At 40.2% G+C, this 23,865-nt stretch overlaps 1 protein-coding gene and 1 non-coding gene across 3 annotated transcripts in view; one reads left to right on the forward strand and one right to left on the reverse strand.

Annotated features, from left to right (window-relative positions):
• The window catches only part of Cdyl (chromodomain Y like), a 219,803-nt gene that overhangs the window by 75,050 nt on the left and 120,888 nt on the right, over positions 1-23,865 (forward strand). The gene's annotated exons all lie outside the window — the stretch shown is intronic.
• Positions 15,796-15,868, reverse strand: Trnat-ugu (transfer RNA threonine (anticodon UGU)). Its single transcript has one exon. It is a non-coding gene; the product is annotated as a tRNA-Thr (tRNA).

A 23,865-nucleotide genomic window follows, 5' to 3' on the forward strand; every position in this document is an offset into this window, starting at 1 on the left:
TAAAAACCCCATATTCATATTGTAAGTTCCATTTCCAGTCCAACACCAGTAGTGTCCATTCTGACTTCACTCCTTTATAAATAACTTATTTCTGCAACAGTGAGGAGCCTGTCTCCTGTCATCTATAATACATTTATTCATTTGTTCCATCACCATTAGGAAATAAAATTCTAGTATGTACATAAAAGTAGTTTCAGACTTGCTAACCCATGTGCCTATGAGGAACAACTTTATCAACTAGAGCAGGGATCAGTGACCTAACTATACCCATGGCCCTATCTAGCCCCCCTCCCATTTCATGAATAATATAGCCTGCCTGTTTTTGTTTGTTTTTATATTTTTTTATGTGGTGCCGGAAATCACTCGTGAATGCTAGGCAAGCACTCCACCACTCTACCCCAGCCCACTAGCCTGTCCTTCCCACCGCCTTCAGTGTGGTTATTTAATTCCTTTATCATGCAGTGGCTGCTTCCTTACGGTTTGTGTTCCCATTTTAGTTCCCCCACAAACTCATCCTGGCTAACTGTAATTGTGTGTGTGTGTGTATGTAGATTATGTATTTATTTAGTTGTAGATTGATACAGTACCTTTATTTGATTTGTTTGTTTTTATGTGGTGCCAGGGACTGAACCCAATGCCTCACGCATGCTAGGCAAGCCCTCTCCCACTGAGCCACACCCCCAGCCCTTTTAATTGTGTATTTTTGGGGTATGTGAAACAGTGGCGCCAATGGGAGGTGTTATCAGAAGGTATTCTCAGAAATGCCACTCCGCGGTCCCACTTCCCCATTGCCATTCCCCCAAGCTTCCAACTCCTTTCCTGCTTGCTCCCTGGGGGTGACCAGTCTCCTCCATCCTCCTTGTCTGTCATGTACATGTTTGGAGCAGAGCAGCAGAACCTTGTGCACTTTCTTGATCTATTTCTTTCTTCTTACAAGAAGCGTGGCACACAATAAGACACTGTTTTGCACTTTGCTTTCTTAGCAGTCATTCTTGGAAATTACTCTAAATCAGCTCTTAGAGATCATCCTTGTTTTAAAAAGTAGCTCAATAGGACTCCATGGTGTGGCTGCGTTGTAGCCTATTTGACTACTCTCCTAGGTATGACATTTAGAATTTCTAATATTTTATAGTAATAAACAGTGCTGTAGTCAATAACCTTATATATGAATAGTTTTTTTTTCTTTTACTGTTATTTCTAGAATGGGATTGCAGGGTCAAAAGGCAAAGCACAAATGTCATTTTGTTAATTGTTCCCAAATTCTTCTCAAGAAGGGTGGACCAGTCGGCGCTCTGTCGGGGTGTGGGAGGCCTCAGTGCCACCAGGAGAATATGTCATCACTGTTCCCTAATTCAATAAAGAAATTTTATCTACATATATTAAACTTGGAACTTCTCTCACAGTGAGTTGGAACACTTTTTTTTTCATGTTTGATATGTTATATTTTTTGGTATTAAAAATTTCTCGTAGATGTGAATTGTCTGTTTTTGTGTTTATCCCGGTTACTATCAGATTTTGGTCTGTGTTCTTCAGTTTTTAAGAGTTCTTTGTAGGGTACGGATGTGAGCCTTTGGCGATACTTCTGTGTGTTTTCTCCAGGTGGACTTTGCGTTTGGTTTGTCTGCATGGCTTCATTCCTTGCCTGCAGGCTAGTCCCCTAATCCCTAGTTCTCTGGGTGCTCCATTGCCCACTCTCTGCTCTTGACAACTCCTACTCAACAAGTCCCAGCTCAGGGGACAGTTCCTAAATGATTTCTCACCTAGAATGAAAGAAAGAAATGGATGGCCTTGATGCCTTCCCAGGGGGTGCTGCTTTAAAAGTTGTGTGATCTTCATGGTGCCCTTCAGCGACTCCTTGTGACTGGTGACTAGAGCTGGTTAACTCACGAGTTTCACACTGCATCAGCCCCGGGGTCTGTTTAGAATGATTCACCATTGGATCAGAGACATTCACCCTGCTTAATATTTTCTGATTTCATCAATTTATTTTCACCAAAACCTTTTCCTTTTTTTGTGCCAGCATATGATAAAATTGATGTGTTCCCAAGTGAACTTGGGTAGCGTCCTAGTCCATTTGGGTTGCAGTAAGAAAATATCATAAATTGGGTGGCGTATAAACAGCAGAAGGTGATTGCTCACAGTGCTGAAGGCTGGAAGTCTGAGATCAAGGCTCCAGCAGATTTGGTGTCCAATTAGGGCTCCTTCTGGATCCATGGAGGGCTCCTTCTCACTGTGGGGAAGCGGGTCACTGGCTCTCCAGGGCCTCTGTGGTAAGGGCACTAAGCTCACTCCTAAGGGTGAGACCTCCTGACCCAATCGCTTCTGGAAGATCCCACTTTCTAATGCCATCATGTTGGGATCAGGTTTCAGGTTGTGAATTTTGGTGAACAGACATTTAGACCAGAGTGAATGGCCATTTATGGACAATAAATTCCAGTCAGCCTTTTCAGTAGTGAAACAGCTAGTGAGTGCACACCATAATAGAGCGGATCAGCCATAGCAAGGCCAGTTCACAGGGAGTGAATGAAGCTCTAGATTTGGGTACCCTCACTCTCAAGGGCCAGCCCTGGAGACTTTAGTAGTTGGCTATAGAAAAGATATTTATGCAAGCTCATTAATTGTCAGATAGTTAAGAGTGACTTTCTCTGGAAGGATTAATTAACAAGAGTAGGAGATGAATGAAATGTAGTAGGCCACATTAAAAAAAGAAAAATCCTGAATTACAGTTGCATGAATACTACTACTTCAGGTAGAAATAGTAGTTATTTTAAGTAAATTTATTGGACTTAAACAATTTTAAATAAAAGGTGACCACATAATGTAAAATAGTGTTTTAAAAAGTACTTCTGTAGTAGTCATGAGCTGTCACCACCAGCTATTGATTAATTTCTCTTTGCTCCTGTTCTCTTCTGGCCCAATTACTGATCCTTGTTTGAGGAGCAGAGCCAGCCTGCCAACCTTAATTGACTCTCTCTGTGTACTTACCATTATGAGACTCGTAGAATTTAGTAACTATATACTTAGAAGTTTTCTGTCTGGGATTTTAGAATCTAGTTTTTAATTACACAAGTACTCAATTATATGATTCTTGTAAAATAAATTAAAACATTATAAATAAGCCCCAAACCACTTTTGACTCCTGCTTGCGGTCTCACTTGTCTCCCTCTCTCTTCCCCACTTCGATAACTATTATTGTTCTTCTCTAGAACCTCCCAGAGGAAGGGGAACACTTGTATTCAAGGTTGCCCATGGATGTCACCAAGCTGCAACACCATCTCATAGGAGTTGGTTGGAATTGCAGCATCTCAGGCTCTACCCAAATCTACTCTGTTGGAATCTGCATGTTAATAAGATCTTTAGGTGATTGTAGGCATGTAATTATTTATGCATGTATTAGGAAATGTAGAAAGTGTTGCAGATTTATGCTTAAAATTTCCCCAAAGTGCATAATGTGGCAACTTTTCCCAACAAGCTGCCCGTGGTCTCTCCATGTTGCTGTGTGTAGACCTCTTTGATTCTGGTTTCTTTCTTTCTGTGGTACTCAATGATTAGCCATTTCTTTTTTGAAGGGCATTTTTGAGATGTCCAGTTGGCGGTGAGCTCCCAAGGTGTGTTTTATGTATACATGCTAGGAAGTAGCTGGATGGAAGGGTGTGAACATTTTAAACATAATGATCCAGCCAAATTGCCCTCCATAGTGGTGCTATCAACTTGACGCTAATTTATTTCTGTGTTCATTTTGCATATTCTTTATTTTTACAACAATATTTTAATTACTGCAGCTTTGTAATATTTTCACATCAAGTCGCTCAATTCCCCCTTTGTTGTAACTGTTCAAAGTTCTATTGCCTTTTTAAGAAATTTCTTATTCTTGTATAATGAAATTGAAACTCAGCCTGTCAAGTTCAATGAAAAATTCTGGTCAGGTTTTCATGGCAGGAGATGGCATTGAATTTCCAGGTGAATTTCAGCAGAGAGGTAGTCTTGTTTTAACTGTTGAGCTTTCTGATACTCATTCCTGACCCTGGATGGTGTTTCTCTCCATTTCTTTTAGTTGTAAGCCCTGTAGTGAAGCTTTGTAGTTGGATGGAAATGTACATTTTTTATATATGGGTGTTATATATTATAGTTTTCTTTTTTGTATGTGGCGGGGTGGTTTAATCTTAATTTTTCTAGCTCTTAAGAATGGGATGGGGGCGTCTACTGGGGATTGAATCCAGGGCCTGCCTCATGGTAGGCAAGTGCTGTACCTCCAGACCGTTTGTTTTATTGTGGTACAGTTTCACCGAGTTGCCAAGGCTGGCCTCTGCCTCCCAAGCAGCTGGTATCATAGGCCTGTGTCACCAGCTATGAATGGAATTTTTGAGAAGTCTTGATTTCTAATTGATTGCCAGTATATAGGAAAACCACCAGTTTTTTTTGGGATCTTGATCTCCTATTTGGTTCCTTTGCTGGATACTAATTGTCAGATCACTAGAATTTTTCGAGTTGGCAATCAGATGCCTTCTAACTATGGTCTAATATATTTTCCTTGATATTTTGTATCTCATTTCATTTTCTTGTCTAATGTAGGCTGGGGATGTGTAGGCAGGTGGGTGTTTATTAGTAGCATGGTAGATGGCATTGCTGTCCGGCTTCGCTTACTGCAGGGCTTTCCCACAATGTCTTACATGTACTCTTCCATCCAGACTTCTGGTGAAGAGGTCTTTGTTACTTTTAAAAATCACAAGTGGGTTTTAATTTGATATATGCTTTTGCAGCATTCATCGATATTTTTAGATTTTGTTAAGTTATATAATGAGGTAGGATTGAATTTTCCATGTATTCCTGTGATACATTGTACTGGGTTACCATTTATTTTGGGAGATACTGGGAACTGAACCCAGGGACACTAACTGAGTCATATCCCTACCCCTTTTTATTTTTTATATTTTATTTTGAAACAGGGTCTCACTAAGTTGCTTAGGACCTTTCTAAGTTGCTGAGACTTGTGCTCCTCCTGCCTCAGCCTCCTGAGTTGCCAGGATTACAGGCATGTGCCATTACACCCAGCCATTTATTTATTCTTTAGTCACTGATGAAGTCAGTTTGCAACATTATTGTTTAGGAAGTCTAAATCTCTGCTGTGAGAATAACTCATGTATATGTGTATGTGTGTGTGTTTGCACCTGCGCTGTTTTTGTTGTTGTTGTTGTTGTTGTTGTTGTTGTTGTTGTTGTTGTTTTGTTTTCAAGTTTTGGTGGAATTTGCCTGAAGTTTCTCAGACTTGTAGGCAGAAATGTTAATGCTTTTTTTTTTTTAACATTTCAAATAACAATAAGCATTAACTTTGAGTACATCTAATTAGGTATGTGTTTCAGTTATTTTCATTACTACACTTAGTTAAAATTATTCTCAGCATGCTTTTGGGAACAAAACATTTAAAAAAATATTTGAGTAAGTTTTTTAAAACTTACTATGAGAAACTCTGTATTTATATATTTATAGTCATTTTAGAGATGAAATCATGAGGGGAAAGAACCCTTATGTCTTGACTTGAACCTAGTAGAAAGTGAAACTGAACCGAGGTTTTACTGCCCCATTGAGCACATATGCAAAGTTAACCTCAGAGATCACAGCAGTTTAATTTGGGAGGAAGTTCTATTTCCGTTCGCTGTGGGAATTTAATGTTACCAACTCGGGGCTGACAGACCAGTGTAGAACTGAGACCAGCTCCTGCAGATGTGCTCTGGTGTGGAGGACATGGAATTCATGTCCTGTTGTCCTGAGTTTTGGTGGAATCCTTTCAAAGTCGAGGGAAAGGATAAGTAGATCAGCCGGAATAGTGGTAGTGGTGTGCTGTCCAGCTCCTTGGTGACAGATGTCTCAACTCCCTTGTCACAGACTTTCCCATTTTTCTCTGTGACTTCCAGTTGGCTTTCTCTTCTATCCCAAAGTCACATTTTTAAGCCTGTCAGTAGGAACTTGAGTTTTGATGGCAATATGCTTATCTTATAGTGATAAATATAGGCAGGAAAGAGGAACGTTGATTTTCTTTTTTACTGATCTTCCATCTTGACCTTCTAGAACATGCATATGTGTGTGCGCGTGTACATAGTATGTATCCCATAGATAGATTTTTAAAATGTTCACTGAAAATGTACATAGCTACAGCTGTGTGGCTTTTTCCTTTGCAATTTAAGAATAGTTATTTTGCGTATCATCGCATTAGCCATCAGTCATGTCACCTTACCCTCCTCGAGACCTCAAGGTCTGTGTTTCCTAGCATAGAAACTGAACTTACGCAGCCATTTCTCTGTTGGGTTCTGGGTGGAAGGCAGGTTTTCAGATGGTCTTACTGAGTCAAAAAGCACACACACCGAACAGTTCCCGTGTTGCCAGGTTGTCCTCTTGCCGTCTGTCTGTACTCACAGGTTGAGCGCCGGTTTTCTTGTGCGTATTGATGGTGATCACTGTCAGCCTTTACTTTTTGCTAATTTAATAGACAAAAAATTGGTATATTATTGTTTTTATAGTGAAGTTGAACATTTTTCTACTTTATCATTTTTAAATTTTATTTTTATTTGCTCACTTTATCATTTGTTTTTCCCTTTTGTAAGACACGCTCACATTAAGGTTCTTCCTCATCAGTACATAGTCATGCTTCATACTAAATGTATATTCTGTGTCACAGCGTTTTCTCCTCATCCACTGCCTGTTTTGACTTTTAAAAATATCCTTTGCTCGTATGGAGATTCCTTAGAAAGCTGGGAATGGAACCACCATTTTATCCAGCTAGTCCCCTTCTCGGACTATACCCAAAAGAAGAGCGTACTACAGGGACACAGCTACATCAATGTTTATAGCAGCACAATTCACAATAGCTAGAATGTGGAACCAACCTAGATGCCCTTCAGTAGATGAATAGATTAAAAAAATGTGGCATTTATACACAATGCAATATTACTCAGCACTAAAAAATAATAAAATCATGGCATTTGCAGGCAAATGGATGGCATTAGGGCAGATTATGTTAAGTGAAGTTAGCCAATCCCTAAAAAACAAATGCTGAATGTCTTCTCTGATATAAGGGGGGTGACTCAAAATGGGATAGGGAGGAAGAGCATGAAAAGAAGACTACCACTAAATAGGGAAGAGAGGTGGGAGGGAAAAAGAGGGCGAAGGGGAGTTTCACAGAAGATGGGAGGAGAACCTCATTGTTATACAGAATACATAGATGATGTTGTAATGAGAAAAAAAAGTGTGTCACATTAGATTGGATAGAGAGAAAGCACGGGAGAGGAGGGAGAAGTAGGGAGGATAGGAGGGCAGCAGAATAGGACAGACAATATGATTGATGTATGTACATTCCATGTATGTATTATATGTCAGAATGCATTCTACTGTCATGTATGACTAAAATAAATAAGTAAATAAATAAAGTTCCACTTTGGTTATGGAAAAAAAATATCCTTTGCTCTACAGAATTTTTTATTTTGATAGTCCAGTCTTTTTCTTTATGACCACTAGCTATTGTATTTTGGTGAGATTGTTCTTTCCTGTATCAAAATTGTAAACACCCTTTTATGTTTTCTTTGAGTATTTTTATAGTTTTAGTTTTGTTTTCTTTTAGATTATTCTGTTTGATTCACCCCGCCCCCGACAGTGGGAATTTAGGAATTGAATTTAAGATTTTTTTCCATATGAAATAGCCAATTGTCTCAATACTCCTCCTTCAAAAATCCTACTGAGCATATACTAAGTTTCCATATATTTCTGAAGTTTTCCTTTAGCTTCATTCAACAGTTGAACTGTTCTGCAACAGTATCACAGAATTTTAATTATTACAGCAGTAGAGTTTATTTTGATAATTTAGTGTGCATGTCTCCCTCACCCTTGTTCTTTTTGGCCAAAATTCTTGTGGCTATTTTTATGTATGTAGGCTGATTTTTAAAAAAAGAGATTTACTTTGGATTTTATGATTAGTAAAGGAAACATTTTATGAAGAAAAAATGTAATTAATACTGCCCATATCAATACTATCATGTAGTTGGTATTGTTTTAAGTTCTTTTTAAGTATTGTTGTTGAAGAAGCAGTTATTTCTCAGCAGTCCTAGAATTAATCTGATTGTAAGATTGAAATGGGGAACAACGTCAAACCAAGAATTTTGCTATCATCTAGGCTGAGAGTGGTGTAGCCTGAGGTAGACCCGGGCTCCAGCCTCTCCCCCGCATGTACACCCAGTTCACACACCTCATGTTTAATGTCACTAACTGTGATCTGTGTCCTGCTTTTTACAAGTGTTCCCACTGTCATGAAACACAAGTATAACTCACGAATGTTTTATATCCTATTTGCTGTATTGTTTTAAAATCTGCTTAATCTTTTAGCCATTTCATTTTTTCCATACTTTTTTCTTTTGTAAAGAGTGTCCCTTACAGTTATGGCGCATAACCCGGGGAGCCGCCAGGAACCAGCTAACCTCAGCGAGCCTTTTCAGGGCTCAAGCTTGGAGGGTGTGCTCTCTCGCAGTAGGTATTTAATTACTGGCACACAGTTATAAGTATACTGTGACGTGCTCTCAGAGCGCGCTCTGCGTTTTAAGAGAGGATTAAAAAAATGCAGTGAAATTACTGGATCCGAAGCTGTGAGCATGTGAAGCTTTTGTTGGCACCCGCTATTACCCGGAGGACCCGAGAGGCCTCCGGAGCATCCCCCCCTGCACCGGGCATCATGCAGCAAGCAAAATAAAAGATCAGGCTCACTTGGTAGAAGAGGGTTTCTTCTAATTTGTACTATTCAGATCACTAGAAGCTAAGTAAGTGGGTTTCGTTAGCCCTTTTCTATTTAACAACAATTTCACAGTATCTCTTCGTATTAACACCTTTTTATGGCAGATTCATTTCTCAATTTATTTTCTTTATGCTTTGACACTTTGTATTTATCTCTATTTCACTTTTTTTAATGTAGGTAGGTCCATTGGTCTTGCAGTTTGTAATTTGAACTTAAATGCCATTCCCACGTGTAATTTTAAAATTTTAATCATGTTAAACTTTTCAATTTGTAATTTGCCTGGCAGGATTTATTTTGCCCAAGCTGTGTCTTGAGTGGTCTAAGTTTCATATTCAGCCAGTATTGCCAGTATCACTCACGGCTCATCTTTCCCCTTTACCAAAGGGAAACCTTGTATACTGGGATCTGTTGTGGGCAGGTTTACGAAATCAGAATTAATTTATCTGTGCAGTTCTGTTCCTTGGGATAAAACATTTCCCTGAAGAAACTTTGAAAGTATATCTTTTACCTGTTAAGAATGTTCAAGTATTGGTAATTCTTGTTCTGTGGCTACTGCTAAAATTGTGTTTCCTCAGCTTCTATATCCTTGAATAAGACAGTAGCTGACTACTAAAATTGAAAATAGGAAATAACCAAGAAAGGCAGTGGATAGTAAAAGTGATATGATCCTGGTAACCCCGGGAAGGATCATTTGTTCCCAGGGAAGGGAAAGATTTTGGAAGCCTTTTGAAGGAATCCTTGGTAGTGTCTTCTGCATAGGGTTTGTACTGTGTACAACTGGATTGGTCTGCATCTTTGCCCTTGGTTGGTTGTCTTGGCAGTGAGTGTGTTCTGACTTCTTTCTCCATTAAGTCTCAAGACTCTCCATGAGTTCGTCAGACTGGGACCATAATTTAATTGTCTTCCATGTGCAAATGAACTTCTTGTGCCCGGTTTTCCTGCTCATACTGTGCTCGTCCTGCTTCGTTGGGCAGCTTTTGACACCATGTTAACTCTCCGTCTTCAGGAGGGAGGCACAGTTGTATTTTGTAGTGAAACGCTAAGTGGAGAAGGCGTGAGAGCCAACTCTGAACCATGCTTTCAGTATTAAAATTGTGGACTGAAAAATCATGTTAGGCTGGGGGTGTGGCTCAGTGGGAGAGTGCTTGCCTAGCATGTTTGAGGCACTGGGTTCGATACTCAGCACCACATATAAGCCAGTTAATAAATAGAGTAAGAGGTCCATTGACAAGTTAAAAAATATTTTAAAAAATAATGTTATGGAGCTGGGGGTATTAGTGGTAGAGCGCTTGCCTAGTTATGTGTGAAACACTGGGTTCAATTCCTCAGCACCACATAAAAATAAATGAATAAAGTAAAGGTATTATGTCTAGCTAAAATCAAAAATATATATTTTTAAAATCATATAATGCTTGCACAAGGCCCTAGGTTCAATCCCCAGCACTGAAAAAAAAAAAAAAGAAAAGAAAAAAAAAAAACGTTATGACAACTTGGATGCCATTCTTTTAACTAGGTGACTGGAGGACTTCTGTTTTTAGTCGTTTTTCTTTTCCCAGGGGCTGATGTCCTGCTCCTAAGTCTGTTTTGAAAGTTAACCCAGGTGCTATGTAATTGCAGTGCTCTCTGGAGGTCCTATAGTTGGGAGTGCCTCCCCAAGACCCCCAGAGATAAACTTGGGCCCACAATCAAATCTCTGCATACCTTGAAAAGGAAGGTAGAGGTGGCACTCTGTATCCGTGGGTTCTTTATTCATGGATTCAACTAATCCACACAGTAAAACAGTTGTGTATACTGAACATGTGCATTTTTTTCCTTGTCATTATTCCCTAAACAATACAGCATTTCAATCATTTACATAGCATTCACAGTGTATCAGGTATTATATGTAATCTTCACGTGATTTAACGTACCCAAGAGGATATGTGTGGGTTCCGTACAGATGCCACACCATTTCATATAAGGGACTTGAGCATCCACAGATTGTGTTATCTGAGTGGTCCTGGAACCAATTCCCTGCAGAATTGGAGGGGCCACTGTACGACTTGCTTAAACTTTTCCTTTTAGTGTACAGCTCCTCACTATTCTTTGTGACTAGGGAATTGCTTTGGATGTAATCTTCTGTGATAAATCCCATTAATAGTTTGAGATTTTGAATGCTCTTTGCTAGTTGATGACTACTCCTGTATGTCGGGTCTCTGTGTGTAGAGCCAAGATGCTCCCAGCCTGGGCGGTGCCAGTGCTCAGGCTGTCCGATGGCGTGGTCTCTGTGTTGCCCACTGTTGGGCAGGTGGGGGAATCCAAGCCCAAAGGCGGGGGGCTTTGCTCTACTCATCCTGGTTCCAACTCTTCCAACATCCACTTGCAGTGTGGCTGGGACTTCTGCCCTTTCTGTTGCTGGCCTGCTGATAACCCCCTGTTGATGAAGTTTGCTGCTTTGGGGGCCCAGGTTAGTATTACAGGCGTCATCATGACGATGACATGAGGTGTATGGTATCCACAGTTTTCGTTTAAGATCTTGAGAGAAAAGAAGTTAGTTGGGGTGCTCTCCACCACCCCCTTTGGTCCCTGCTTATTTCTCCTTTTGCCCCATAGTCTGGAGCAGGTGTTTATGGCAGGGGTTTTCAAGGGGGAATGTGGATTGAATTTGCTTCCCAGGGACATTTGTCAGTGTCTGAAGACACTTTGTCAGGACCAGCTTGGTATGTGTGTGTGTGTGTGTGTGCACGCGCGCGGGGGTGCTCCTGGCACCTGTGGGGAGGCTAGGGACGCTGCTGATCATCCTGCCATGCCCAGGACAGCCCTACAGAGACTTAGCTGGCCTCAAATGTCAGTAGTGCTGGCGTGAAGGAACCCTGGTTTATGGGAATGCCCCAGGTGTTGGTGATGGGGTAAAGTCTCGGGAGACCCTAGCAGGACAAGGGACTGGAGGAAGGTGGGTTAGGCAGTGAGGAGAAGGAGAAGGGGCCTAGCTGAACCAGTGCTGGGATTGCATACTGATTTCTAATCCATCTCCCTCCGCCATTCTATCTGGGAGTTGGTCCTCAGGCCACACAGATATACTGAGAGCTCTTAGACACAAATAACCATGGAGAGATCTAGATTTTCCCTAAGAGAGTGCAGTTGCTCCCAACAGGCAGATAAACAGCCTTGTTTCCTGCAGTTGAAGCATTTCTGTTGTTTCAGAGCCCTGAATACACCTGGTGACTCCAAAGTGATTACTAAAAACACCCAATTTTTGTGGGGTCAAACAAAAAATTTAGAGATCCAGTTTCACCAGTGGTTGGCTGTGAAGGTGGCCGTTTTACTTCCTCTCACCCTGATTTCTGTGCAGTAATGAATCAGGCTCAGTGATTAGTTAACAATTCTAAGCCCAGTCTGTACCATGGGGAAGAAAGATGAGTTCCTCTGTTTGGATTCTGCCATTTTCTTCTCTCTTTCTAGCAGCATCAAGCTTTTTTCAGGGTCCTGAGGTTCAGCTCTTGCATCTTGGCTGGTGTCTCTCAGTGAATGGGATAGAGGAATACCATGTTCATGCCCGTTGATAGTGTGCGTTCTGTTCTCCTGCCTCCTGGTGTACCCGAGAGGCGTACAGACAGGAGACTTAGCTCTGTGAAGGAGCACAAGACCAAGTTTAACCAACTCTGGTGAGTGCTTGGGGAAATGATGTAGTAGTTAGAAATGATGTCCACAAAATGACTGAGCTACCTTAATTACGTGGATGGAAACAGCCCTTAAAAACTAAAATAAAAGTACAGTGGCAAGATACACTGGCAGGCCTAGAATGTACCAAATCACCTGAATAGTGAGACTTTTAAAATCCATAAAAAAACCTTAAGTTCTTGCCTTCACCTAGATGTGAAACCCTGTCAGAACAGTCTTGTATCTTTACTGAGTTCTGGGCACAGAAAATATCCAATGGAAATAGCAGTGAGAGCAGCTTTTGTGTTTTCTAGTCCTGCATTTAATTATATTAATCTTATTAATGAGATAATGTAGACTCTTATTTCACCTTTATCATCATTAATCTCTTCTTCACCTATTTATCTTGTGACTGTAATGTTTCTGTAGTCCAAGTAACAGAAGGCTCAGGTATATAGAATGTAGATCAGAGAAGCATTGATCATCACTACCACATGGGAATTCTTTGTGTAAAAGTGTTCCTTGGATTTCTATGTATTATTCTTAGCAATTGTGATTTAGAAAATGAAAAGCATGTGCCTGTGGGATTATGTAGAGGAAGGTATGCATCTGCACTGTCCATCTTATAATTTGGCTCAATTTCATTTGCGCCCAAACCCACAAATTAGTTATTTTTGCAACACTGTGTTTACCACCTGTCTGGTTTGGCTCTTCAGTGTCCCACAAAAGCTCACGTGTTGAAGGCTCAGAGGTGGGGCCTAGTTGAAGGAAATAGGTCCCTGGGGGCTTGCCCTTGAAGGGGATATGGGGACTACAGCACCTTCCTGTTCTCTCTTTGCTTCCTGGCCACCTCAAGGTAAGCAGCTTTCCTCCACCACATGCTTGCTCCATGGTGCATGGCCTCACACAGGCCCAAAAGCAATGGAGCCGAGGGACCGTGGACTGCACTTCTGCAGCCATGAGCCAAAATAAGTGTCTTCCCCATTCACGTTTTTGTCAGGTATTTTGTTGTAGTGATAGAAAACTGAGTAATATGCCACCCACAATGTTATTTTTTTATTTAAATAAATCATCGTTTTTAACATCTATATTTAAAAGTAAACTTTATTTCTACTGTAAATGTATCACCCAGTTAAATAGAAGTGTAAAAAGCATAAAACTACCGTGTTAATTTTAGAGAATATGTCAATAGAAATGTTTATTGATTGATAGATTTATAGGCTCACATTGATCTAATTGATGTGTGCACAGTTGGAAAGTACAGAAGATAACTAATCATTTTCTTTATTTTGGTTGAATACCAAGAATTTCGAATGCTGGCATTGAAAGTGACTTTGGTTTCAGGGAGCCATCAGAAGCCATTCTCAAAATCTGAGAGTGTCAGGTTTTGGGGGTACAGACAGCAGGGTAAGGCTTAGCCACTCATTGCTGATATCTGTTATGGTTAAATAAAATTTATTTCATGCCTTTCGATTTCTTTATAACGTGGAAAATGTTTTCAGTGAGTTTTTCTGGTAAGATCACCAGGGTCGTGCAGACAGTGGAGACAGCCCTGCACACTGTACATTTATGACCCCAAAGCCCTGCATGTGTGCTCACAAGGGAGTTCATCTCTTCCTGAGTGTGGGATACCACCTTGTAAGCACAGGTCTAGACACCGTGAGCGCGCAGATGCCTTGAGTGAGCAGACGCCTTGCAGAGCACACACCAATTCCTGAAGCCTACATGGTCATGCCTGTGCCTGACGTGGACCTTCCTCCATTATGATTCCATGTCCTCCCCATCTGTCCCTTCAGAAGCCGGGGAGAAGAGGTGCAGGATTCTACAGTTTTCTCTAACAAGTTGTCGCAGTTTGAGTTTACTTCTCTATGTAAAAACAGTGAGTAGAATTTAGAATTTCACACTAGTATTTATATTTCCAAGGTGACTTTTACCTTTCAGACTTTTTAATCACTTAATTGATCTTAGCCACAGTGGGTCCAACAGAAGGAACAGATATTCAGAAAGCAGCCTCAATCCCATTTCCCAGTTATGTGAGCTTGTGCAGCGCACACGAATGAACATGCTGCCGGTTTTTAGGAGTGGCTTTTTGATCTGTCACTGATAAGAATACATGGGGCACGTGGGCTAATTCAGTATTCACACATCTCCATTAGAGGTCAGGCATGTTATCCATCCCGTCTGTACTTCTATTTTCTTATGATAAACTGAATGTAACATAAAATTTGCCATTTTAACCATTTTAAGTGCATGATTAAGTGACATTAATTACAATGTTGTATCACTATTACAGAAATGTTACTCAACTTAAACAGAAACAGCAACTACTGTGTAATAATTTCCCATTCTTTTCTTCGCATAGTCCTGCCTCAGTGAATTTGCCTATCCCAGATATTTGGTATAAGGGAAACCATGCAATATTTGTCCTTTATTTGGCTGTCTTCATTTAGCATAATGTTTTCAAGGTTCATCCGTGTTTTATGTATCAGAATCTTATTTCCTTTGAGAGGAAGGGGCTTGAACCCAAGGCCTTGCTCATGCTAGGCAAGTACTACACCAGTTGAGCTACGCTTTCACCTCCTGCCTTTGCCTTTTTATGGCTGGATAATACTCCATGCTATAGTCATACCACATTGTATTTATGTACCTTAGTGGACATGTGGGCCATTTTCCTATTTTGTCTATTGTGAATAATGCTGCAAATTGACCTACACATTGTTTGAGCCTCTTGTTTTCAGTTATTTTTGATCCATGTCTAGGAGTAAGCCATATATCGTATTGTGGGTCATTATTGGGTCATATGGTAATTCTGTTTTTAACTTTAAGGGACTGCCAAACTATTTCACACTGTGGCTACACCATTTTACATTCTCACCAACAAAACCCCGTAGCAATTACTTTTAGTTTTTTTTTTTTTTTTGTAGTTAGCCTAATAGTTGTAAAGGGGTATCTCATTGTGGTTTTGATTTGCATATAAGGAGAAGCATTTTATTTTTGCCAGAAAGCCTGTGTTAATTTTAATAGGGGTTGCATTGAATTTGTGTATCATTTTGGTTTATACTTATTGCTGGTATAGAGAAGTGTATTGATTTGTGTGTGAATCTTGTATCCTATAACTGTACTGAATTTATTAACTGTAGTGGCTTTCCTATGGATTCTTTGGAATTTTCTCTATATAGTCTCTTCTGTTGTATTTGAGTAAATATAGTTTTACATCTTTTGTAATCTGGGTGTCTTCCCCCTGCCTCCTTGTTTAATTGCTTTGACTACACCTCTCAGTACAGAACTGGTGAAAACAGGCATCCTTGCCTTGTTCCTGAAAGTGCCAATCTCTCATCATTCGGTAAGTTGTTAGCTATGGAGTTTTTTGTTTTTTTTGTTTTTGGTGGTGCTGGGGATTGAACCCAGGACCTTGTGTATACAAGGCAAACACTCTACCAGCTGAGCTATATCCCCAGCCCAGCTATGGATTTTTAACAAATACTCTTTATCATGTTGAGGAAATTCCCTTTTATTCTCAGTTTTTGCTATGGAAGGATGTTGGATTTTTTTCAGTACCTCTTCTACATTGATTGAATTGATTGAGGTGATGTAGTTTTCTTTTCTTCTGTTTAAAAATTTTTTTTTTGCTGCTGTTGTTGGAGATGGACTCAATACCCTTACTTTGTTTTTTTGTTTGTTTGTTTGTGTATGTATGTATGTGTGTATTATGTATGTTATGTGGTGCTGAGGATTGATCCCAGGGGCTCACACATGCTAGGCAAGCACTCTACCACTGAGCCACAGCCCCAGCCCCCTTTTCCTTCTATTCATGAATGGATTCTTTGTGATGTTGATTGAACCAACCTTGCATTCCTGGGAATAAATTCCATTTGGTCATGTTTCATAATCCTGTTAATATCCTGGGGTATTCAGTGTATTAGTATAGTCAGTCCTCAATATTCATGGATTCCACATTTGCAAATTTATGTAGTGACTAACCTCCAAATGAATACTGCAGGACTTTCATGTCATCTGTGGACATGCCTAAAGAAGCAAGAAAATTTGAGTCACCTGACATGCACCTTCTTGGTTGAGGTTGACCATGTCAACACACTGCTTGTTCAGCTTTTCACAGAGAGGCCAGCAGATGGAAGTATAGTGCCCTGGGCCAGTTTATGGGGTTTGGATCCCAACTCTGGTACCTGTCTGAAGGGTGACTCAGGCAAGTCACTAACACTTCCGGTTTTGTTTTGTTTTTCCTCTTTTGTAAAATAGAATCTACCAGGATCAGTTTATTGTAGGATTTTAAGATTATAGTCTGTGTGATGAGTGAATGAGTGTGAGCAAGTGAGCATGTGTATTTGGTGTGACAGCAGTGGTTTATCATTTACTAATTCAGTTTTCTTAGTATCTTCATAAAATAAAACTGCTACTAATATAACAATTCACTCTATTTTGTTGAGGATAGTTGCATATATATTAATAAGGGATTTTGGTTTAAATGTTTTCCAATTTAATTAGTTAATTTGTTAATTTAATAAAAATGTTTTCTTTTCTAGTGATATCTTAGGATAATATAGGTATCAGAATGAATTAGGAAATATTCTTTTATTTTTGGGGGGAGTTCAGGAAGCTTGGGTACTAACTTTGCTTTAAATGTTTGGTAGAATTCAGTGATAACATGTGGTCTTTTACTTTGTTGGGAGGTTTTTGTTGTTGATTCAGTCTTGCAAGTTTGTTGAGGGTTTTAATCTCCTTGAGCAGATATTTATATGTTTCCAGGAATTTGTCCATTTTATCTAGGTTTTTCAGTTTATAGGCATACAACTATTTACAGTATGCCCTTCAAATCTTTTCATTCTGTGAAGTTGGTAATAATGTTCCCACTTTCATTTCTGATTTTAGTTATTTGTATCTTTAATCTTTTTTTCCTTTGTAAAGATTTGTAGATTCCTATAGAGCTTTTAAAAGAACCAACTTTTTTTTTTTTTTGGTAGGGAAGGGTACCAGGGGCGCTTAACCACTGAGCTAGATCGCCAGCCCTCTTTTGTATTTTATTTAGAGACAGGGTCTCATGGAGTTGTTTAACACCTTGCTCTTCGCTGAGGCTGGCTTTGAACTCATGATTCTCCTGTCTCAGCCTCCCTAGCCGCTGGGATTGCAGGCGTGCACCACTGCGCCAGCTGAAAGAACCAACTCTTGGGTTCATTGATTTGTCTGTTTTTCTCATATAATCTCTATCTTTTTAAATTTCTATCCTTCAGCTAGTTTGGGCTCATTTGACTTTTTAAAAAAAAGTTTCTTGAGATATATAGTTAGGCTATTGATTCAAGATTTCTTTTTTTCGGTAGGATTTACAGCTATAAATTAACATCTGAGCACTGTCTCCACTGCGTTTCATATTTCATCTATGTTGTGATTTTGTTTTCATTTGTCTCATTACCTTCTTTATTCCTTGGTGATTTCTTTTCATTCCAGCAGATACCAAAGTGTCTTTGATTTCAGTCTTTTAAAATTTGAAACTTTTTTTTTTTTTTTTTTTTTTTTATGGTGCTGGGGATTGAACTCAAGAGCCTTGTGCATTGCGAAGCAAGCACTATACCAATTGAGCTATATCCCCAGCCCTGAAACTTTTTTGAGGTCTAATATTTTGTCTGTTCTGGAAAATGATTCATGTGTACTTGAGGAAGGTGTTTTTGTTGTGTGGTGGAATGTTGTACGTATTTCTGTTAGTGTCATGGTTCATGGTTTCAGTCAAGTCTCTGTTTCCTTACAATCTTATGTCTGGTGTTCTGTCCTTTATTGAAAGAGGTGTATTGAAATCTGCAACTATCATAGTAAAACCGCCTTTCTCTTTTCAGTTTTGTCAGTCTTGCTTCACATACTTTAGAGCACATAAATGTTTGTAATGTTATATCTTTTTTAATATTTATTTTTTTATAGTTGTAGATGGACAGCATGCCTTTATTTTTTTTTTTAAATTTTTAATGTGGTGCTGAGGATCGAACCCTGTGCCTCACACATGCTAGGCAAGTGCTCTGCCACTGAGCTACAGCCCCATGTTATGTCTTTTTAAAAATTTATTTATTTTGTTTCTATATAACAGCGGAATGCATCACAATTCTTATTACATATATAGAACTCAATTTTTTCCATGTTATGTCTTTTGATTGATTGATGGGTTGACCTTTGAATCAGTGCCCTTTGTCTCCCATAATAGTTTTTTAAACTTTGTTTGTCTATTTATTCATTTATTTTATATGGTGCTTAGGATTAAACCCAGTTCCTCACACATGCTAGGCAAGCCCTCTAGCCCTGACAACCCCAGCCTCCCTGTAATAGTATATTAGTTCAGGCAAAATAGACTTTAAGAAAAATCTATTTTGCCTGAACTAATATACCTACTCCAGGTCTGTTTTCATTATTGTTTGGTCAGGTTTTTGTATCCATTTTGCCAGTTGCTCCCTTTTGTCAGAAAAGTTTATCTTGCATTTAAAGTAATTACTAATAAGGAAGATTTTCTTCCATTTTGCCGTTACCTAGATTTTTACTTTTTTTGTCTGTTATTTCATCAACTACAGCCTTACGTTATTGGATTTCTTTCATTTTTGATAGTGGATAGTTTTAATTCCCTTCTCTTTTTCTTCCTTTTTTTTCACCAGGGATTGAACTCAGGGGCACTCAGTCACTGAGCCATATCCCCAGCCCTATTTTGTATTTTATTTAGAAACAGGGTCTCACTGAGTTGCTCACCATTGCTGAGGTTGGCTTTGAACTCATGATCCTCCTGTCTCAGCCTCCTGAGCCCCCCTGGGATTACAGGTGTGTGCCTGGCTCCTTTCTTATTTTTCTTCCTCTAGGTATTTCCTTTGTAGCTATCATTAAGATTACATGTAACCATTTAAATTTATAACAGTGTACTAGTTTGAATGGTACCAACTTAACCATAGTTGCATACAGATGTCTCTCTCTGCATCACCCCCTTTCTGTGTGCCCAGTGACTTGGACTTGTGATTATTTTTCATGCGTTCGTCTTAAAATCACATATGGAATAAAAAATGGGCTTACAGTCCCAAAATACAGTAGTGCGTGTGTCTTCACATTACCACCGGTCCTTCTTCCTGCTTTGTTTTAGGCTTTGCGTTACTGTCCGGCTTGCTCCCACTTGAGGACTACCTGTGGCATTCCTCGTAGGACAGGTGAAGTGGTGGTGGGCTCTCGCAGCTTTGTTTATCTGTGAATGTTTTTCTTTTTAAATATTTTTTAGTTGTAGATGGACTCAATACCTTTGTTTATCTTTATGTGGTGTTGAGGATCGAACTGAGTGCTCTACCAGTGAGTCCCAGCCCCAGCCCCAGCCCCAGCCCCATAAATGTTTTTCTTCATCCCTCATTTTTGAAGATCAGTTTGTGGGATATAGGCTGATTGGCTCTGTGTGTGTGTGTGTGTGCATGTGTGTGTGTGTTCCATTCCCCACCCACTTCAGTACTTTAAATGTCATCCCATTGCTCTCCAGCCCCTGTGGTTTCTCCTGAGAAATAATGCTGTTAATCTTATTAAGTTTCCTGTATGTGTTGAGTCACCTTTCTACCTGTTTTTAGGATTCTCTTTGTGTGGATAGTTTCTGCCAGTTAATTGTAGTATGCTTTTGTGGCATTTTAAAAATTTTAAATGGCTTGGAGATCATTGATTTTCTTGGATTTGTAAAATCATGTCTTTCCTCAAATTTGGGACTTTTAGCCATCATTTTATAAAAAAATAGTCCCTTTGCCTCTCATATCTCTTCTCATCGTAGATCTCTCTTAATTCATGGGCTGTTGTACTTCATGGTATCCCATTAGTCCTTTGGGGTTTGTTTAATTATTCTTATTCTTATTATTCTTTAAATTGTCCTGTTTTTAAGTGATTGGCAATTTTTATCGCTCAAATCTGTGGTTGAACCCCTTTAATTTCAGTTATTAAATTTTTCAGAATATTTCTTCGGTTTCTTTATGTAATTTCTATTTATTGGTTTTGCTTATAGATCATTTTCCTGGTTTTCTTAAGTTCTTTATTTCTACTAACTTTTTGAATTAAGAGGGTCTATTCTTTTCTCAAGTTAAGTTTGATGTCTGGGCTTCCTTGTAGCTGGTTTCTGTCAGTTTTTGTACTTCCGAATAGATCATACTTTCTCATTTTATGAGCCTTGTGATATTGGAAACTGAAATTTGATTATTATAATATAGGAATTCTGGACATCAGATTCCCCCTTCCTCAAGTTTTGCAGGATTTTTTAATTGTTGAAGGCTATTGCAGTTTGCTTAATGACATCTCCCCCCGCCCCCCTTTTTTTTTACAAAGACCATATTCCTTGTTGTGTGTTGTCACTGAAGTCTCTGATCTTTAGCCTGTGTTTCACTAGTGCCTTGGCAGAAATTTCCTTTGTATGCACAGAGCTAAATAAAGCAATACCTCACTTGGTCCTTGCATGCTGACCCATGATAGGGCATTCCTCCCACAATTAACCAGGCTTGCACTGAGCCTGGCCGAAAGCTGAGGGTCCTGGGCATGTGCATGGCTTTCTGTCAGCCCCTTTACTCCTGAATGCTTTTTAAATATCCTGGTTTCCCAAAGGCTCTTGCCCAGCTTTTCTGTTCCAATGTCCTTTGAAGTGCATTGTATGCCTCAGTTGTGTGATCTCTTCTCTCACTGTCTGTAGGTGTTTTTTAATGTGCCCTCACTTTTCTTGCCTAAGGGATCATGTAACTGTCCTGAAGGAGCGGCTCCCAGTCAGGTTAGAACATATCTAAACAATTTGTAAATAAAATCTGCTCTGCTTCCTTTGAGTAGTGAGCCAGGGACCCCAATTGGGAATGCAGGCTGCCGGGTGGGGAAGAGGGTGGGGCAAGAGAAAGGTAGAAATAACCACAAAGCCTTTTTACTGTTTTAAAGCTGCCTTGTTGCATGTGTGATTTGAGGTCACTTGTTGGTTGTAAAGCTTTGTCCAGAGTTCTGACAAAATTCATTCTAACAGTCGATGCTGGTTTTGATGTTTCTGTTGGGAGTAGGAAGTCAGAGCATCCTGCCCCACAGTTTCTGACCCTGTCTGTGCTTCTGAGTGTTCAAAGGTTAGTAGAGATTTTAAGTGCTGTAGTGTGCAGAAGCATGGCCCCCACAGCTCAGGGTCTGCATAAGGAAAGCCATCATTCCCGTAAACAGCTGGCACTAGGTAAGCGGTACTTCTCGCCCACCAGAGGGGTATGGCATCTAACAAAGATGGAGCCCGTGCTTGCTTTACTTATAGCGGTACAGATCAAGGGGGATGGGTAGGTGTCTCCATCAGTGCTATTAATAATTATTCGGAGGTGGATTGTCTTTAAATGCAAGTGTATGTTCGATCACACCAATTGTCAAATATAAACAATGCAAAGTGCTGGGTGTGCTGGAACACCCCAACTACATTCAGTGCACACTAATTAAACACTATAAGCAAATCACACAATCTTAGGGCAACCACAGGCCCCCAAATACCTCTCAGGTCATGAGACTTCTCTTAGCCAAAGAGCAGAGTTGTCCTTGTCTGGACATGAGGGAATGGTGGAGCCGGTCCAGGGACCTACAGCAAGGCAGGCAGTCTCACGGGTGTCATTGGAGCAAAACTCTTCAGTGTGGCAGGACAAGCAATTTCAACACAGTTCCAAGTTGGTGGTGTCATTTGGTGATTGGTTACACCCAGTGACAGTCAATGTCCATTGGTTACATCCAGTGAGGTGATGAATTGCAACTGGGCATGTCTTTGCACATGTCCGTGGAGCTGTGCTCCCTGTCAGTTACAACCAGTCGTTGCTAAGCGTGCCTGTGGCTAGTGCTGCCTACAGCTCCTTATCAGTTGCAAGCAGACAAGACCAAGCAGTTCAATGGCTGCTGTTCCTTATGGCTAGCAACTCAGTGAGTCCCAGCATTTCCCAGCATGTCTAAGGCAGATGCTCCATACAGTAGGTCTAAAGCTTCAGTGTGGGAGGAGTCTTGTCTCCTTCAGGAAGTCTTGCTTCTTCAGGGCAGCAGGATGAGGGAGTAAGCAGCCTGTATGTCTCTTAGCAGGTGATGCTCATCTCCAGTGTTGTGCTAAACTTGAGATGGAGCAAGGCAGGACACCACGTGAACAGGCATTCTCAAACCAGTGAGATTATTGCTAGTTCCTGATGTCATGGCTTCAACATCGATTTTCGTTCACACACAGTTCATGGATGGCTCCCCACAGGTGCTAATGTGCAGAAAGTAAATACAGTGTTCATAAATTTTAACATTCATTCTGTGCCACCCAAGCAGTCCTCTTGGGTACCCCTGGAAGACAAGCATCATGCCTCATCCCCTATCATAAAGACAGACCATCGGCAGTTTGCTTTAGCAGCCCCCACTCTATTCCAGTCCAGGATGCTGTGTTCAATATGTCGTAAGAGCCTCATTGACTTGCAGTCACACCACAACTCATGGTTTGTGATCTGAAACTTTTCTCCCCCTAATTGGTGTTTTTTGTTTGTTTGTTTGTTTGTTTCTTCTTTCTTTTCTTTTTTTTTGGGTACCAGGATTGAATTTAGAGACACTTGACCACTGAGCCACATCTCCAGTCCTATTTTGTATTTCATTTAGAGATAGGGTCTCACTGAGTTGCTTAGTGCCTTGCTGTTGCTGAGGCTGGTCTTGAATTTGCGGTCCTTCTGCCTCAGCCTCGGGAGCCAAGTACCTGAGACTATAGGCATGCACCCCTGCATCCAGTCCTAATTGGTGCTTTTTGATCTGGGAACTTTTAAATCTGTTATTCACAAGGCTTAGGTTTCTTTGTCAGCCGCAAATGCCATTCATGACTATGTACATAGAAACAGGTTCTCCAGAACCCAGAGTGGGTTTTATTTATTTATTTTATATCTGTGCTTTCAGAATTCCAACACTCTAGAGGAGCTGGAATTTTAACTCAGTGTGGTGAATTCTCTTTATCCCCCACCCCCTTCTTTCATTCCTTTCTTCCTCCAGTTTTTATTTTCTTCCTCTAGGGTCCTGGGAATTTGGACCTTCTACTCTCTTTTCCAGAGATACCACTTGTCTTTGTCCACTGTGGAGCAGGGGCTCTTGCTGTCCTTCCTCCTCTTCTGTTTCTGCAGTAAGTACTTTTCCTGCTAAAATCTTTTAAGACACTACTCGTTACATTTTTCTTTTTCTTTTTTCTGCAGTGTTGAGGATCAAACCCAGGGCCTCATGCATGCTCTGCAAGTGCTTTACCACAGAGCCATACCTGCTGCCCCTAAAATATTTTTAATTAGGGCAAAATGAGGATCCTAAATGCTTTTTAATGCATATCACCACACAACAGGTTAAAAAGTAATTTGCACGTAAATGTTACACAGAGGAATGAAGCAGCTTAGTGAAATTGTGGGGCTAGCTTGACTCTTGGTGTGCTGGTCTTTAGTGTGGCAAAGGGAAGCCAAAATGCCTGC

Source organism: Callospermophilus lateralis, chromosome 6 (genome assembly GCF_048772815.1).
Source record: "Callospermophilus lateralis isolate mCalLat2 chromosome 6, mCalLat2.hap1, whole genome shotgun sequence".
NCBI classification, from domain to species: Eukaryota; Metazoa; Chordata; class Mammalia; order Rodentia; family Sciuridae; genus Callospermophilus; species Callospermophilus lateralis.